This window comes from Macrobrachium rosenbergii, chromosome 42 (genome assembly GCF_040412425.1).
Source record: "Macrobrachium rosenbergii isolate ZJJX-2024 chromosome 42, ASM4041242v1, whole genome shotgun sequence".
NCBI lineage: Eukaryota > Metazoa > Arthropoda > Malacostraca > Decapoda > Palaemonidae > Macrobrachium > Macrobrachium rosenbergii.
The window spans coordinates 42,527,270-42,545,085 of NC_089782.1; the positions used below are offsets into that span (position 1 = coordinate 42,527,270).

At 37.2% G+C, this 17,816-nt stretch overlaps 1 protein-coding gene across 5 annotated transcripts in view; it reads left to right on the forward strand.

The window, feature by feature from the left end:
• mdu (meduse) overlaps positions 1 to 17,816 on the forward strand; it is a 452,262-nt gene that overhangs the window by 95,892 nt on the left and 338,554 nt on the right. The gene's annotated exons all lie outside the window — the stretch shown is intronic.

A 17,816-nucleotide genomic window follows, 5' to 3' on the forward strand; every position in this document is an offset into this window, starting at 1 on the left:
TTTCTTTCCGAAAATGTGGAAGTTTGGTATTTCTATCCGAAGGTGTATGTATGTATGTGTATGTATGTATGTATGTTATGAAGTGTGCTGCAATTGTGTTTACTGTATCTTCCTCAAATAGTGGTGTATAGGTCACTTTGGGTTATCAGGTACGTGCGTATGTATACATGGTTTTCTGACTTGAATGCGTTATAAGGAACTTATCTTAAGATCCATTTAGCAACAAAACACTGAGTAACATCCCAAAAGATTGTTTATTCCTGTCGTGTTTTCCTTTATCCACAACATCTGTTATTGTGTCTGAAGCAGCTTCTCCCATAACTCACTATCTAGCTGTAACTAGATATTCCGCGGAACGAGAACGCGTGACAGCAGTTTCCATTTTGATTGTTTCAACGGGTAGACAGCTGACGTCATTCTTAATTTTGACATCTGTAAGGAACCATAAGGAGCACGGTTTTATAAAACAAAATCCGCCGGTGAAATGTCCGACTGCATTGTGGACTCTCAGGAACGTTTTGTTTGAGTTGCGAAAAGGCCTGGCGTTTCTCTGTTTTTATCAGAGGGCCTTCCCCCGCCCCCGTCCAGAAAATAAAAACCCAAAGCAAGGTCATTTATTTTGGTATATGTTTTGTTCTTTAAGGTAGTGATGACCTCGTTTTAATCATTTAGTGTTGTCTCCCGTAGGGGGGTAATGCCGTCAGTGCACCTCGTGCGGTGCGCTGTAGGCATTACTTAATGTTTTTTGCAGCGTTCCTTCGGCCCCTAGCTGCAACCCCTTTCGTTTCTTTTACTCTACCTCCTTTCATATTCTATTTCTTCCACCTTACTTTCCACCCTCTCCCCACAATTGATTTGTAGTGCGACTGCGAGGTTTTCCTCCTGTTACATCTTTCAGACCCTTTACTGTCAATTTCCGTTTCAGCGCTGAATGACCTCATAGGTCCCAGTGTCTGACCTTTGGCATAAATTCTATTTTCAATTCAATCATCTGGTGTTAGGTGCTCTGCCTTGAGCTAGGGTCAGGCGAGGGCAGGGCAATTTGGAAGAGGGTAATGAATTTGAAGGAAGGAGTGACAGTTGATCTCCGGTAAAGTAGACATTGTCTATTTTGTTCTGAAAATAGAGATAACGTTGTATTTGTAGGTGGAGGGTCAAGTAGTTCCTTGAGACTTCCAGGATGTGAATTTTTCTTGTACTTTTTAACACGTTATTATGAAATTCTGGTGCAGTTACATCCGTGGCAACATTTCTGATTGCTGTAACTCCTGTCATCCACTTTCAAAATCATAACTGAAATTTGAAGGGAAAATAAAAGGTTATACTGTGAGTCTCAAATTGAATCCACTCACATTTTCTCAACGAAAGTCACACGTCTAAATTCCCATGAGAGAACGATCGCAGCTGTTTTTTTTTTCTAATTAAAACTATAATTATGGCTTCCCCTGACGTCATAATGTCTTTGACTTAGTAATGTTAAATTCCTTTAGAGTTCTCCAAAGATTTTTTTCTCAGTTGCGATTTGTAGTAACTACTAGTTCTAGATTTGGAAGCATTTATTTGTTACTTTAGTGTGGTTTTCTATTCACATTTTAATTTGCAATTAGGCTCTCCACTTTAAATTTAGCCTTACTTTCTCATTCTGTAGAACCTTCCATAATATCGTCTAATGTAGACTCATTTTAAATTGTTGGTGCGTAACAATTTTGAGATTCATTTCGACTTTTATCATAGAAAACTGAATACAAATTCACAACTTACATGTTACAGAGTTTGGTAAAAAAGTTCAGTTCTGTATTATACTTCTTGATAATAACTTTACCATTATAAAATGGAGACATTTGGGCGTTTACAAAACTTTCTCAAGAGATTTGCATGGCACCAAGTAAATGGAATAACATTACTCCCGAGGAAAAAAATGGCAATTGCCTCTTTAGCAAGAGAGTAATTTGAGCAACAGGTTCCATTTAAACTTTCATAAGTCTGCTCGGAACTTTGGGGAGTTGCAAATTACAGCATTGGGAAAACTTGAAGCGAAAACAAAAAAAGAATAAGATCGTAATTGCCTGTGTATTCTTAACGTCTCAGAGCAGCTTTCAAGCCTAATTACCCCTGAATGTGAGAAAGCAAACACTGTTGTTGTTGTTGATGGGAGTCGTTCCTTGCGAATGAAAGTTGGTGAAACTCCTCGGTTCGATCGTGACGGGCGCCAATGCTGCTTCTTGAGTCTTGCGTTGCTGGAGAGAACGTAACCCACCTCTGCCAGTGGGCTGACAGGAGATAATAGTTCTTTTTTTTATTGTTTCCTTCTTTTCTCGTTCTTTATTTCTCTCTTTTTACGTTTCCTCCCATTCTGTTTGAACGAGATGGAAAGGCATCTCGCTTTTCATAGTCACTATCGGATATTATTACCATCCATTCCGTCATTATTCTTGATGGGTTCTTTTATTATTTCCTTTTGCTTGCTTCCTCTCTTCCTCTGACAGCGATAATATACGTGCAGATATATATATATATATATATATATATATATATATATATATATATATATATATATATATATATATATATAAATATCTCTTCAAAACATCTCTTCATTTATCCTCACCTGGTAAATATATATCCATCACACAACTGTCATTATGGTTAGCCCTTTATGTTGTTTATCCCATCTGTTGTCGATGCTAGTTTGAATTTTCCGTCCAAGTTATTTCACTTTTGACCAGCTTGAAACTATATACAGTTCAGGTTTTTTATTTTTTCTCGTATCCCCTTGTGTGTATGTGTGTGTGAGAGAGAGAGAGAGAGAGAGAGAGAGAGAGAGAGAGAGAGAGAGAGAGAGAGAGATTCGACTTTGAATATACCACCCTCATTTCACCTTGAGCGGCTCCACCTGCAATGAAATAAGGAGAGAGAGAGAGAGAGAGAGAGAGAGAGAGAGAGAGATTTTTAAGCAGCCTCCGAGGGCGATTGTATGTAGGCCAGTCTCCCCATACATAACCTGAGAAGAGGCGTGACCTCATGTATACGTAGTCGGGTATGCTAACGAAATCGAGTGAATACCCGATGAAATCTTTATGAATCACGACACAGATGATGCAATTTGCGTGTGGTGAGGAGAGAGTGTTTGGCAGGAAGTGACTGTTATTATTATTATTATTATTATTATTATTAAAGATGACTCGTAGTAGCATGAGTCTTGAAATGAAGAAGCAAATCCACAGTTATTTATGCTTGGGTACAAATATATTTGAAAAGAAATTTGTACAGAGAGCTTTCGAGAATCTGTTCGAAAAGGGGAATCGAACATATTCCCGAAAGCTCTCTGTTTAGATTTATTTATAAATATGTTTTTACCCATATATAACTATGGATTTGTTTCTCCATTATTATTATTTTTATTATTATTATTATTATTATTATTATTATTATTATTATTATTATTATTATTATCATCCAATAGACATTTCTTAATTTATTTTATTTATTTGGAGCTCAGTAATCGAATTTGGATTTTATGGTTTTCAGGGGCAAGATTAAATAGTAGATAGTCTCTTGTATTTTGGCGTTTTATTTACGTACTACTTTGGTGAACGTTGCCTGTAGATTTGACACACAGCCCTTTATCTATCTATCTATCTATCTATCTATCTATCTATCTATCTATCTATCTATCTATCTATCTATCTATCTATTTTTTCATGTCTTTGACAAATCACGACTATCCATTGGCACTGACTGTTGATTTATTTAAAAAATTTTTTATTCATTCCTTCCCATAGTGTAGTGCAATCATGATCATCTTGATTACTATCGCGTTATAATTCTGTTTAATGATGCATGCGTTTCATGTTTTTTAAAAAGAGTCCATCTTGAGGTTCTGTATAACTGAGGCAGTTATTCACGTCTCTTGAATTTGCCTTATTATCTGGCGCAAAGTTTGGTTTTAAGACTTAAATGCCCCCTCCCCATTTTTTGCTTCTAGTGTAGTAACATAAGCTTTGTGCGTACTTTTGATTGAAGTTTGATTGAATGTACCTTATATTTGCTAGTTCACGTGCATTGTTGGATATTTGATAGAATGCTTTATTTTCCAAATGCTAGAACCCTGCTTTTTTTTTGTAATTCTTAATTAGATAAAATTCATTGTTTATAAACGAGTGTACCTGTACCGTCAAAAATGTCGATAACCTAAGGTTACGTACCGCCCTGCGTCTCAGACCAAGAAGCCTTCATTGGGTATATTTCTGTACGGGCTACTGGTAGAGTCTGGTCCTGGGCTGGACGGCGACAAATCTAATAGTGGAATATATATTGATACTCATTTCATTTCATTACAAAGAAACTCTTATTTCCCAACAGTCCAGAATAGCTATATAATATTGCTGGTATGTGTATGCGTGCATGGACTTCTTATTGAAGAGTATAGCCCAGATAAAAACAAATGAGGGTCGTGGGTAGAATTAATGCCTAAAGCAAGTCATTTGCGAAGCAGTAAGCAGATAGATACTAACGGCTGTGGGTCACGCCAAGGCCCATGTGAGTTCACCGGAGTGAATGAGCATGAATGAGTTTATGTGTACCTAGAATTTTTTGAAGGACTCAGATGATACTATTATCTTCTACTGTTTATGTGGCATTCCTTAGAACACACTGTTCTTTGCTTTTTATTTTCTTCTACTCTTCAGCTTGGGAATTCTCCCATCTTCTTTTGCTTTTCCTGGCTTGTAACATTTGAGCCTGAGAGAGGCAAGTACGAAGCTTTCCTCAGGGTTAATTCCTTCCTTCCTTTCCCCTTTTTCTCACTGTAAAGGGGTAGGGCCATCAGTGTACCTTACGTGGTGCACTGTAGGCATTACTTAAAGGTCTTTGCAGCGCCCCTTCGGCCCCTAGCTGCAACCTTTGCCATTCCTTTTACTGTACCTCTGTTCATATTCTTTCTTCCACCTGTCTTTCCACCCTCACTAACAACTGATTCATAGTGCAACTGCGAGGTTTTCCTCCTGTTACACCTTCCAAACCTTCTTACTGTCAATTTCCCTTTCAGCGCTGAATGACCTCATAGGTCCCAGCGCTTTGCCTTTGGCATAAATCCCATGTATCCCATATGCTATTCTTTCCCCTCTTCTTGTCTTCTTTGGGCCTGGGCTAGAAAAGGGTATTAGGCTGCCTCTCTCATTAGCCTTGGCTCTTAAATAAAAAATTAGTGGGATGGAGGCCTTGATCTCTGCTGGATAATTTACCGAAGATTATTTCAAATTGTGAGACATTTTGAAGATAAAAGGGAGTAAAATGCTGAATTCTTTTGCGTGATTTTGAAACAAGTATTATCCCCCAATTTTCTCTGATATTTCTTTTGTCGCCGGTGTAGAAATCGGCATTCTTGCTGAATTGTACTTGACATTGTTCTTAGATAAATACATATCATGTGTTTCATTATCTCCTTGTTTAAGTCTTTGAGACATCATTGAATTATTTTTCATCTCTTTATGCTCAATTTTCCTCATAATTTTGTTCCATTTAATTTACTCGCTAAAGAATGGCGGGGAGTGTGAAATCCACTTGATTATCACCGAAAATTATAATTTTCATTTTTCGGTGAGAATTCTTTTATTTTTATGTAAAAAAAACTCATTTAAGGCTTTGGAATTCTTCTTGCTTCTGTTTTCCCCTGACATATAACGCACATTCCATCCGATAAGTGGACAGGTTACAGTGGCTTCTTCTGTTTTTTAATATTACGCGGAATAATTACAGTAAAAACTACATTTAAGATACGAGATATGAACCCCGTTCATCCTTAATTAGAGTTAATATTTATCGACTTGAGAGAGAGAGAGAGAGAGAGAGAGAGAGAGAGAGAGAGAGAGAGAGAGAGAGAGAGAGAGAAACGGCATAGTTACAAAATGGAATAATTGCAGTAATAAATACATTTAAGATACGAGGTATGAACCCCATTTAACCTTAATTAAAGTTAATATTTATCGATTTGAGAGAGAGAGAGAGAGAGAGAGAGAGAGAGAGAGAGAGAACGGGAATAGTTCCGAAACAGAGTAATTAGAGTAATAAATACATTTAAGATTCGAGATATGAACTTGTTTCTCCTTAATTAAAGTTAACATTTATCGATGTGTGTATATGTGTGTTTGTGAGAGAGAGAGAGAGAGAGAGAGAGAGAGAGAGAGAGAGAAGAGCATGGTTCCCGAAATGGCCTTTGGCGAGACGATCCCTTCCACGGCTTCCTTATTAGCCACCTGATATAGCGCCAAGTACCACCCCGGTTAAAAGGGCGATACCTGTGTGTATGTGTATGTGTATGTGTGTGTGTGTGTGTTTGCGTGTTTCTTCGGTCCACCCGTAACGTAACCTACTGCCGCCGAAAAAGTCCGCCAGTGGGACGGGGGCAGTAGATGCGACAGCAGCAAGCTCACACTCAACGCTCGTCCTTCGTCGGGGACGCACGCATGGATGTCTGTGCCACCGGCTGTGTCTGCAGTCGCCAAGTCACTGGATACATTTGTCGTGTTGCCCGCGGGGTGTTTAAGTGAGCCAGAGCCCGTGCTGGCCACAACTAAGTTTCTGAAACAGAGTTCCAGTTGTTTTTCGGTGGTATTGTTTACAAGAGAAAGAGCCCGTGCTGGCTAAGTTTCCGAATCAGATCTCCCTGTGTCATTCGGTGGTACAGACATCACAGACTTCTTTGAGTCATTTGGGAGTGGTGCACGAGCTGGCATAAGCCCAGCTTACGAGCTTGGCCTTCCCGTTATTAATTGATTGCTTTGGGAGTGGTCTGTATAAGGAATAAATTTCAGTGATGAAAATAAATGAATATAGAGTGACGCTCTCAGTGTAGAGGTGAGATGAAAGCTCGTCCAGAACTCAAGTGCTAAGCTGTGGATCTACATCGTGTTATTAGTGAGGTTACTGAATACCCAAAAGGTAAAACGTTAATTGCGGTGTGAGGTATAGGGAGAGAAATAACGGTGTTTACTACTGTACAGGCCGACGCATCAAAATGGGGACAAGGAACCTTCCCCCTAAGGGATGGATGTTAGGGACGGATGATGGTACCCACGTTCAGGTAGGAATTTTTGTTTTTTAAAAACTTACTGTACCTATTTTTGTTGCGTGCTGATTAAAGGACCAGGATCCGTGCTAGGGTGAGGCCAACATAATCTAAATGTAATTTTAAAATGGTGTTTGTAGCTGATCCTTTCTTTGCAATGAGCTACGGTTTTTCCAAGTTAGAATTCCTTGACTTTTGATTTGGTCGTGAATATTTTTTTTTTCAAGTGCGAGCGCTTGCAATAGATGCAGTTACTATTTAGTTTTACGCTGTCTTTTTGTATTTTTTGTTCCGGTTAGTGTAGAAGCTGAGTTACATTAGAGGAATTTTAAGCACTCTTATTCAGTTGTACTTCATTTTATTCCTTTGTCGAACATCCTACTGAAAGCAAAACTCACGGACAGTTTGATAAATTGCTTGAATCTGATTTTTAACTGGATAAGGAGCTAATGCCCATGGCTTACAATTCTTTACAGTGTTTGCTGTGAACAGAAGCTGTTTAATATATGTTTTTTTTTTCCTTTACCCTTATTTCTCTCCGAAGTAACAGTTCAGGAAATTTTGTTTGTGGTGGAAAATTGACTTACTTTTAATGACAGCCGGTAAAATTTTTCATGTGTTGGATGAATACTGATTTACTTTGAAGTAGTTCTTGGAAATTGTAATCCTTACGTCCTGCCCTCTTCCCTGTTCTGGTTTCGTTGGGCCTTGGATAAAGAAAAGCATTTGTTCTAAAAAAAAAATAAAAAAGATATTCAGGAACGAAGGTTTTGTCACACGGAAAAAGACATGAAAATCCTTAGGCTTCTATATTTTACAGAAAATTTTCTTTGAATAAAAACTTCAGTTATATGGACAGCGAGAAGATAGACATTTGATTTCTTGTAATGTAATTTGTACTCGACAACAGGTACATAATAAAAACACAGATCTTGGCCGCTAAAGTTAGGTCCAGAGGCGGTACAACCTCCTGATTATATAGAACTGCATTTTTTTCGCTCTAGCTAAGAACAAGGTATGCGGAAGTTCTGTCAAATAGATTTATTTAAAGAATACCTTGCATATTGAAATCCATGCAACTGGGATTTTATTATTTTTTTCTTATTTCTTCAGTTCATTTTTAGTTTTCCGTAAAAGAAAACTATTGTGACGGCTTTGTCTGTCCGTTTGTCCGCCCTCAGATCTTAAAAACTACTGAGGCTAGAGGGCTGTAAATTGGTTTGTTGATCATCCAACCTCCAGTTATCAAATATACCAAATTGCAGCCCTCTAGCCTCAGTAGTTTTTATTTTATTTAAGGTTAAAGTTAGCCATGATCGTGCGTCTGGCACCGCTATGAGTGCCAACAACACAGGCCACCACCGGACCGTGGCTGAATATTTCATGGGTCGCGGCTTAGAGTTTCATAGGCCGTGGCTGAGACTTTCATACAGCATTATACGCTGTACAGAAAACTCGATTGCGCCGAAGAAACTTCGGCGTATTTTTTACTTGTTAGTTATTGATGTTACTGTATTATTTTTTTTCAAGATTTCAGACTTCAAAACTCATGGTTTTTCCAGATAATCGAATTGCTTTCGAAAGCTTATATCTCAGTTATATTTACTTCGAAAGTTTATATTTGCTACCGGGTAAAGCCCTCTCTCTTTTCTTAGCCCTTCTTTTTCTTGGGTCCGTCGGGCCTGGGCTACACAGGGACTTGAGTTTTCTTACTCATCAGAGTCCGAAAAGAAAATGAAGAGGTAAATTGTAAGACATTTAAATCTTAACCAGACGTCATAATCAGCAACATGAAATTTTTCAAGTGCATATTTTGCTGGGTATTGCCAAAATGATCCCCTCAGGATGGTAATAATAATAATAATAATAATAATAATAATAATAATAATAATAATAATAATAATAATAATAATGTTCTGCCTAAGGAGGCAGGATGCAACCTGGAACCCCACACTATAAAAACCACCCAGTCGAATAGGATGACTGTGATAGAACCAACCCTCCCCCCCCATCAATAATAATGTACAAAGACACTACCTGTCAGTAGGTATGTTCGTTCAAATCCTAAATTTTAAGGAAGAATTACGAATGCAAGATATAGTTTGAATCGTTATGAGGCCAGGGTCATAGCGAAGTACTTTTTTAAATCGATTTGAACTCCCTACCTTACTCAGGAGGCAAAAACTGCATAATGTTATTCATTGTATGGGAATTGTGGAAAAATGTAATATAAAATTTTTTTTAAAAAGTTAGAGATCAGTGATTCGTCATCTTATTTGCACAGCATCTCACCCGATAAAATACGATATGCAACGTGGTAACAATCAACTATGTGTGCTGTTTGGGAAGATAGTGTCTGTATGTCCGCTTCTATCTCTTCTTCTTCTCTGACTCTTCTATATTTTTCTCCCATTTTAAGATAAAGAGGAGACAGAGAAAGAGAAAGGGAAAGAGATATTTAAGAATTATTTTTTCTTCAATGATTCTTCATTTTTCTGACATTTATTGGTTTTCAGTTTTTTTCATTTGTCGCATTATTTGAGAGAGAGAGAGAGAGAGAGAGAGAGAGAGAGAGAGAGAGAGAGAGAGAGAGAGAGAGAGAGAGAGAGAGAGAGAGACACTAATAACCGTATGTGTGTGTCCTGGTTAATATATTTTATTTATTATCTGCATTAAAATAAGCCCAGGAAATTTACTCGATATTCATACGTATTAAATTAAGACACACCCCTTCTCCGTACGAGGGTTAATAATAATAATAATAATAATAATAATAATAATAATAAATCCCTTGAACCTCCTTGGAATGTACAATATCATCCCACGAAATACTGTATAGAAAGAGAGAGAGAGACACTAATAACCGTATGTGTGTGTCCTGGTTAATATATTTTATTTATTCATTATCTGCATTAAAATAAGCCCAGGAAATTTACTCGATATTCATACCCACGAGGGTTAATAATAATAATAATAATAATAATAATAATAATAATAATAATAATAATAATAAGAGAAGAAAACTCATGATTAAACATTCCGAAAAAACAAACAAAAGACATTTTCCTTCTTAGCTATGAGCAGCCTGTCTTCTTCTTATTCTTCCTTTTTTTTTATTACAATCATCTTCTTCTTTTTTTTTATTACAACTGTCACGAAGGATGGTTTCGGGAGAGAAGATTCCCCGAGCGAAAGCTGCCAGCAGAAGATGAGGCTCGACTTCCTGGCTTTGTAAATCGGTTTGGAAAGCTGTAATGGATGGAAATGGATGGATGGGTGGATTGCAGGGTTCTCTGAGAAGAAGCGAGGAAGGCTGGGTAGCATAGGTCGCGCTCTCTCTCTCTCTCTCTCTCTCTCTCTCTCTCTCTCTCTCTCTCTCTCTCTCTCTCTCTCTCTCTCTCTCTTCCACCGAAATGTTGAACTTTAGAGACATCAGGAGAAAATGAAAATTTTGGTTTGCTCTCTCTCTCTCTCTCTCTCTCTCTCTCTCTCTCTCTCTCTCTCTCTCTCTCTCTCGGTGATGTTGAACTTTTGAAAGATAAAGAAAAAATAAATTTTGGTTTGTTGCCATTCTCTCTCTCTCTCTCTCTCTCTCTCTCTCTCTCTCTCTCTCTCTCTCTCTCTCTCTCTCTCTCTCTCTCATGTTGAACTTTTGAAAAATAAGGGAAAACACAAAAATTTTGGTTTGTTGCTCTCTCTCTCTCTCTCTCTCTCTCTCTCTCTCACACACACACACACACACACTAAATTTGAACTTTTGAAACAATACAAATACATGAAGACTTGAGTTGCCATGGTTCTGTGTGTGTGTTTGGCTGTCTGTCTGTCTGTGTACCTGTGCTCCTTTTAATAATTATATTGTATAGTCCTATACATCAACGAATGGCAAGTCTGCCCTCTGTAAGTGAAGGACGTGTGCCAGGACTCAGTCCTTTGGAATTAAGGATCGTAACCATCTTATCCTTCAGGTTGGAGAGTCGCCTTTAACTTTCCATCCCGTTTCTTGATCTTCTCTTCGGGTTAGATGATGATTTAAGGTCTTTGAGTACTTGCCTTCACCTTCACATAGGTTCCTGACATATTTGTTGTCTTAATAAGAAGACAGGATTTGAAGTTGTTTCACCACCATCTAAACCTGATTTTTCAGTATATATTTATATGTGTGTATGTGTACATAGTATGTGCATATATATGTGTGTTTTATGGTACTGTATACACACACCACATAAACCTATTTTTATATATATATATGTGTGTATGTGTATATATATATATATATATATATTATGTATATATATATATATATATATATATATTTATTTATTTATATACACATACACAGACACACACACACAAAATGCCCACTACGTGTATGTGCAAAAGTGCATACGGTATATATATTTTTCAAAATTTATCTCTCCATTTTCTCAATACTTACAAACATAAGAGAAACAGTAGAAGGGTGTCATGAGAAGAGATAATTACAGATTCTGACGAGGGAAAGGTGTGTTAATTAACGGTTTGTAATTAAGTTACTCAATTATTTAAGGTGCGGTTCGGATAAGGAATGCGACGGTGTAAGCGTCCGCAGAAGATAGCAGTGTTATTATTTATTCTATAGAAAATGAATATGTGATGAGAAGAATGATTGCTTGATGGAAAGATGGAAGTAAGTCAATAAAGTTTTGGTTGGATATTTTGAGTAGTGGCAATATCTGGTCCGCTGGTATAGTGGTTACTGTCGTGGCATGGCACTCAGATGTCGCGGGTTCGCGTCTCCCCCAGGGCGATGTAAAATCACTGGCTCTGTATCATGATCAGTTACTGCTGCAGCGTGGGGTCTGCGGTGGGAAGTTGAAACCAACATTCTTTGGAAGCTTGAATTTCGAGTCAGTGGCCCCTTTGGTGTGCTTGTTCCATGTGAATAGGTTTCATCTAATGAAATAATAATAATAATAATAATAATAATAATAATAATAATAATAATATAATAATAATAATAATAATAATAATAGCTAGGTGCGAAATGAATTGCAAATCAGAAAAAACGGCCGGAGATTTATAGAAGCAATAAGATTTATGAAGAAAAAGTGCAGAATGGTGAAAGTAGTTGATTCTTGTGGAAGAAAGTTAAAGTATGGTTAATAAATATAAAGAGAAAAGTTGATTGCACTTGTAATTTGTGCACTAAGAGGGCGGCCCTGTGCTAGTGTAAAACTAGCTTAATTGGACAACAATATTTGGGATGTATTTGATGTTGGGAAAAATGGGTTAACAGTCTTAGGTGATCTGGGAATGTATAGAGATTCATACGAAAAGAATATGTGAATGGGGTATGTTTAATCATTTAAATTTGTTGGAGAGAGAGAGAGAGAGAGAGAGAGAGAGAGAGAGAGAGAGAGAGAGAGAGAGAGAGAGAGAGAGGGGAGCGAGGGCGGTTGCGTAAAGTTTACCTGTCAGATAAGGACTTTGAAAACTGGAATAACCTTGAACTTTGATTATTATGGAAGGCCTTAAAATTTCCAGCCCAATGAAATACTTCCGCCTCCATTCGACATAGACTTTTCAGATTATGCATACGTAGATTATATATATATATACATATATATATATGTATATATATATATATATATATATATATATATATATATACAGGTATATATGTATGTATGTATATATATACATTTATATATATATATATATATATATATATATATATATATATATATATATATATATATATATATATATATAGAGAGAGAGAGAGAGAGAGAGAGAGAGAGAGAGAGAGAGAGAGAGAGAGAGAGAGAGAGAGGGGGGGCTTTTACGGTGGATTCACAAAACAGTTCCTCAGCATTTTGACCTACGCTGCACCAAGAGAGAGAGAGAGAGAGAGAGAGAGAGAGAGAGAGAGAGAGAGAGAGAGAGAGAGAGAGAGAGAGAGAGGAAGCGGGCGGGAGATTTTAGGTTAAAATTACAAAATACTTCCCCAGCATTTTGACTAGCGTCGCACCCGGAGGATGATGACACGAGCCGATGACTACAGTGATCGGCGGAGGCCCTGCAAACGAGCCGCGCCATGCAGCATTCAGGAAGCCAATCACCCTGATTATTCTTAACGACCGCCGAACGCATCTGGAAACCCATTTCGACCTCAAGTCCTATGCTTTGAGAGGTGAGGGGTTACGCTCAACCCTCCCCCACCGCCCCACCCACCCCCAGGTGACATTGGAAACGCGAAGTGGGTCGTGTATCGGAAGTATTTTGTCGATGATTGACGTCGCTAATTGAGAGATTTTCGATGTTAAGGAGTCGAGTCGGCGGTCGTATCCTGCTGACAGATGAGGCTGAGGAACTCTCTCTCTCTCCTTGAAGGTAATGAGGAAGATCGACCAAAATAGGTCCCGACAGGAGAGCTTCCGAAAATATCTCGGATGATGATCCATTTTGCTTGAGTTTGCTTTCTTGACAGCTCGCGTGAATATTTCGTCAAGCACTGTAGATTTTGATTTTATATGAACCGAAGATTTTGCGTATCACATCTGCTAAGAATTATGGTCCATTATCGTATATGCATTTAATAACTGGTTTAAACGGGTCGTTAACCCAGTTGCTGCAGAACAAGCTCAGCATATTCCCTAGAATATTGCAGCACATGTTGCTGTAAAGTTTTTCATTCAGGTATTACCATAGTATTTTATTCACGGGTTTTCATTAACTAAAAGATTATCTACTTCATAGTTTCACGAGTTATGTAAACAGTCTATGCTATGGACGATTTTATTTTCGACCTTTGCATTTGACCTTTTTTTTTAGGATGACACTTCTCATATTTGTGTGTGTAAATAAGTGTAGATAGAGGGGGTAAGGGGGGCTCACAAAATCAGGACAATAGTTGTTATAGTGATCATCCTTTATATTAGTGTCCAAAGATTATACCATTCTACCTGCAGTGAATTAGGAAATTAGGCCTGCCTTTTTTCAAGAGCCTGTGATGACTTCTCAGATCCGTGAATAAACTCAAGAGGGACACGATTTATTTGGGATAGATCAAGAGAAAGCATGATATTGTGTGAACTGTGGAGAGAGAGAGAGAGAGAGAGAGAGAGAGAGAGAGAGAGAGAGAGAGAGAGAGAGAGAGAGAGAGAGAGAAAATGACTGTAAATAGGAAAGAGGAAGAAACATTGATGAAGGACTGTAAATAGGAAAGAGAAAGAAATATTGATAAATCAACATTGCATGGAGAGTTCACAGAACGTGTGTAAACTTTGACTAGAAAGCAAGACACTATACTTAATGAAAATAAAAATCAGCGCCATACCAGTGAACTTACACTCGAAAGTGACCCCCGAAGGAGTTTCTGTACAAGAAATAAAAACGAAGAAGGAATTTCCTTCCTGTTTCCGGTTCTTCCTCGTCTACCGCCTACTTCTAAGTTTTCCTCGACCTGCAGTGGATAAGAACTTGATTAAGGTGTGCCGGTTCGATCGACGTCTGCAATAAAAAGGAAAAGAAAGTGCCTGGTTGCTGACACGCTGGAAAGCTTTTGATTCGATCCTGGTACGAATATTGATTTTTTCCTGACATCTTAATGTACACACACACACATGTACTGTATTTGTACATATATTTATATATTAAATATGTAAACAATTATATATATATATATGCATATGTATATATTTGTATGAATGTGTATATACACACATATGTGCATGTATGTGTGTGTACATATATATACGTATATATATGTATGTATAAATGTGTGTGTGTATATATATATATATATATATATATATATATATATATATATATATATATATATATATATCTTTATGCGAGACACACCTTTTTAACCTGCAGAGGAGTGGTGACTGAAGGTTACAGGGTAGAGTCGTTTGTTTTTCTCAGAAAGTGTTGAAAGGATGAGGTTGCTAACCCCACGCCCTCGTACTTGACCTCATACATACATACAAACATATATGTATGTATGCACACACAAACACTTCAAACACCTGAGCGTGCCTCTTACAAGGCCTAGACTACCAGTTACAATTGTTATCGTGCAATGGTGAAAACATATCGCCTCTACAACAAGGGAGCTAGAAACTAATCAGCGGTGTTTGTCAACATCTTTAACGAAACCTTTGGATTTGTAAACAGGAGAATTACACCTATACTCTCTCTCTCTCTCTCTCTCTCTCTCTCTCTCTCTCTCTCTCTCTCTCTCCGTAATTCACACAATATTAAGAATATATTACCGCTCTCTCTTGACCTATCCCAAGCAACCATCCCACACATACATTGGTACATTAAATTCTGTGTACTGTGTACATTTTTTACGGTAGTTGCAAAAAATATTATAATATGTTTTTTTATAACCACTAAACCGAGATTGCAGAGGTTGTGGTTATTTAGATTACATAGATGTAGGAAAACGGAACAGGATTGGTTTACGGATATATTAACAGTAGAGACACTAGTACTATTAAGGCTGGTGGACTTTGGCACCAGGTTTTAGGTATATATGGTGTTAGCAACCCTATCCCGAATTATGAAGTTGAGGCACGGAAGTACCATCTCTTGCCACATCCTGGAAGAATAAAAAAGTAAAGATGAATTTATATATATGTTATATGTGTATATATATTTATATAAATATGTAGATATATGTATACACTATGTATTTATATATATATATATGTATATATATATATATATATATATATATATATATATATATATAAATATAAATGAATTCCTTTTACTGTGATCTTTGTACTAAGAAGACAGTAAGGCCCATGAAAACACTATATACACTATACACGTATGTATAGTGTTTTTATTGGCCGTTTTAATCTCAAATATATACATATATAATATATATATATATATTATATATGTATATATATATATATATATATATATATATATATATATATATATATATATATACATATATGTATATTACAGTATATATATATATATATCATATATACAGCATAAATATTATATATATATATATATATATGTATAAATATATATATATATATATATATATATATATATATATATATATATATATATATATATATATATATATATATATATATATATATATATATACATACACACACAGTGTGTTTATGCTTTTGTTTTATGCACGCCCAATCAAATTGACGCGAACATAACCACGATCACTCTTGCAGTATATCTAATAGAAATTATTGCGCTAGTTCTACCATGGACATTGGAGACCATTAAAAACACTGATTACGGTTGATTATCTCCCGTCACACAAACAGCGAACCAATTCTCCGAGGTGTAATTGAATCATCTGCGACTGCTGATGCGGTCGAGGGAATGAATACGTCCGCTGCCGATTGGGGTGCTTTATGGTAATGAGGTTGATTGGGCCATGAAATTTCAAATCTTCTCTGTCTTTGCCCGCACGAATTAGTTCCTCGAGGAAGGACGCGGATGATGATGGTGATGGTGATGAGAATAATGAGAGCAGGTGAGAATATTTTCTCATGGGAGAGATTCTTTTGGGTCAGTGAGTCTTTCTCCCCGTCAGTGCACCTCGTATGGTGCGCTGTAGGCATTTACTTGAGGTTCTTTGCAGCGTGCCTTCGGCCCATTGCTGCAACCTCTTTCATTTCTTTTGCTATACCTCCGTTCATATTCTCTTTCTTCCATCTGACTTTCCACCCTCTCTAACACTTGTTTCTTATTGCAGCTGCGAGGTTTTCCTCCTGTTACACCTTTTCAAACCTTCTTACTGTATATTTCCCTTCCAGCGCTGAATAACCTCATAGGTTCCATTGTTTGGCCTTTGGCCTAAAGTCTATGTCCTAGTTCATAGTAAGTCTTTTTGAACTCGGTTTTTTCGATTTTCACTCTGTTTTCTCTTCGATTTCAGGAATTAATATTAACCTATATTCCTCTGATCAAAGTTCTGTTTTCTCTTCGATTTCAGGAATTAATATTAACCTATATTCCTCTGATCAAAGTTTCTTAAGGCCACGCGTGTCCGTCTTGATGTTTACGCCACAAAACAATAAAAAAAGGCGCCGAAGAAACGAGTTGTCTGTACTGCGTATAATCAAGGCCACCTAAAATAGATCTACCATTATGGTGGTCTCGGTATAGTGCTGTATGAGCCGCGGCCCATGAAACTTTCAGCCACGGCCCGGTGGTGGCATGTCCTATAACGTTGCCAAACGCACGAGCATGGCTAACTTTAATTTTAAATAAAATAAAAACTACTGAGGCTAGAGGGCTGCAATTTAGTATGTTTGATGATTGGATGGTGGATGATCAACATACCAACTTGCAGCCCTCTAGCCTCAGTAGTTTTAAGATCTGAGGGCGGACAGAACAAGTGCGGACGGACATCTCAGTAATTTTCTTGTACAAAAAACTAAAAATGATGATCACAGTGATGTCTATAGCTGACTATGCCGCCTGTGAAGATTTTTCTCTGCCTCGTTCAGCATTTTCAGATGAATTTTTATAAAATACAGCTCTGATGATTAGCAAAGAATTTATCTCGTCAATTCATCTTTCAGCTCACTAGTTTTAGTTCAAGCTGACTACGAAACATAACTTAAATATGAGTCCACACTACAGTGAAAAATGTCATACACATGTCGGCAACTCGTTACACACATGTCATAAATAGGTTGACTACAAGTCAGCGACTTATTGGTAGTTCTAACAAGTGTACCTTACACGAATATCTATCATT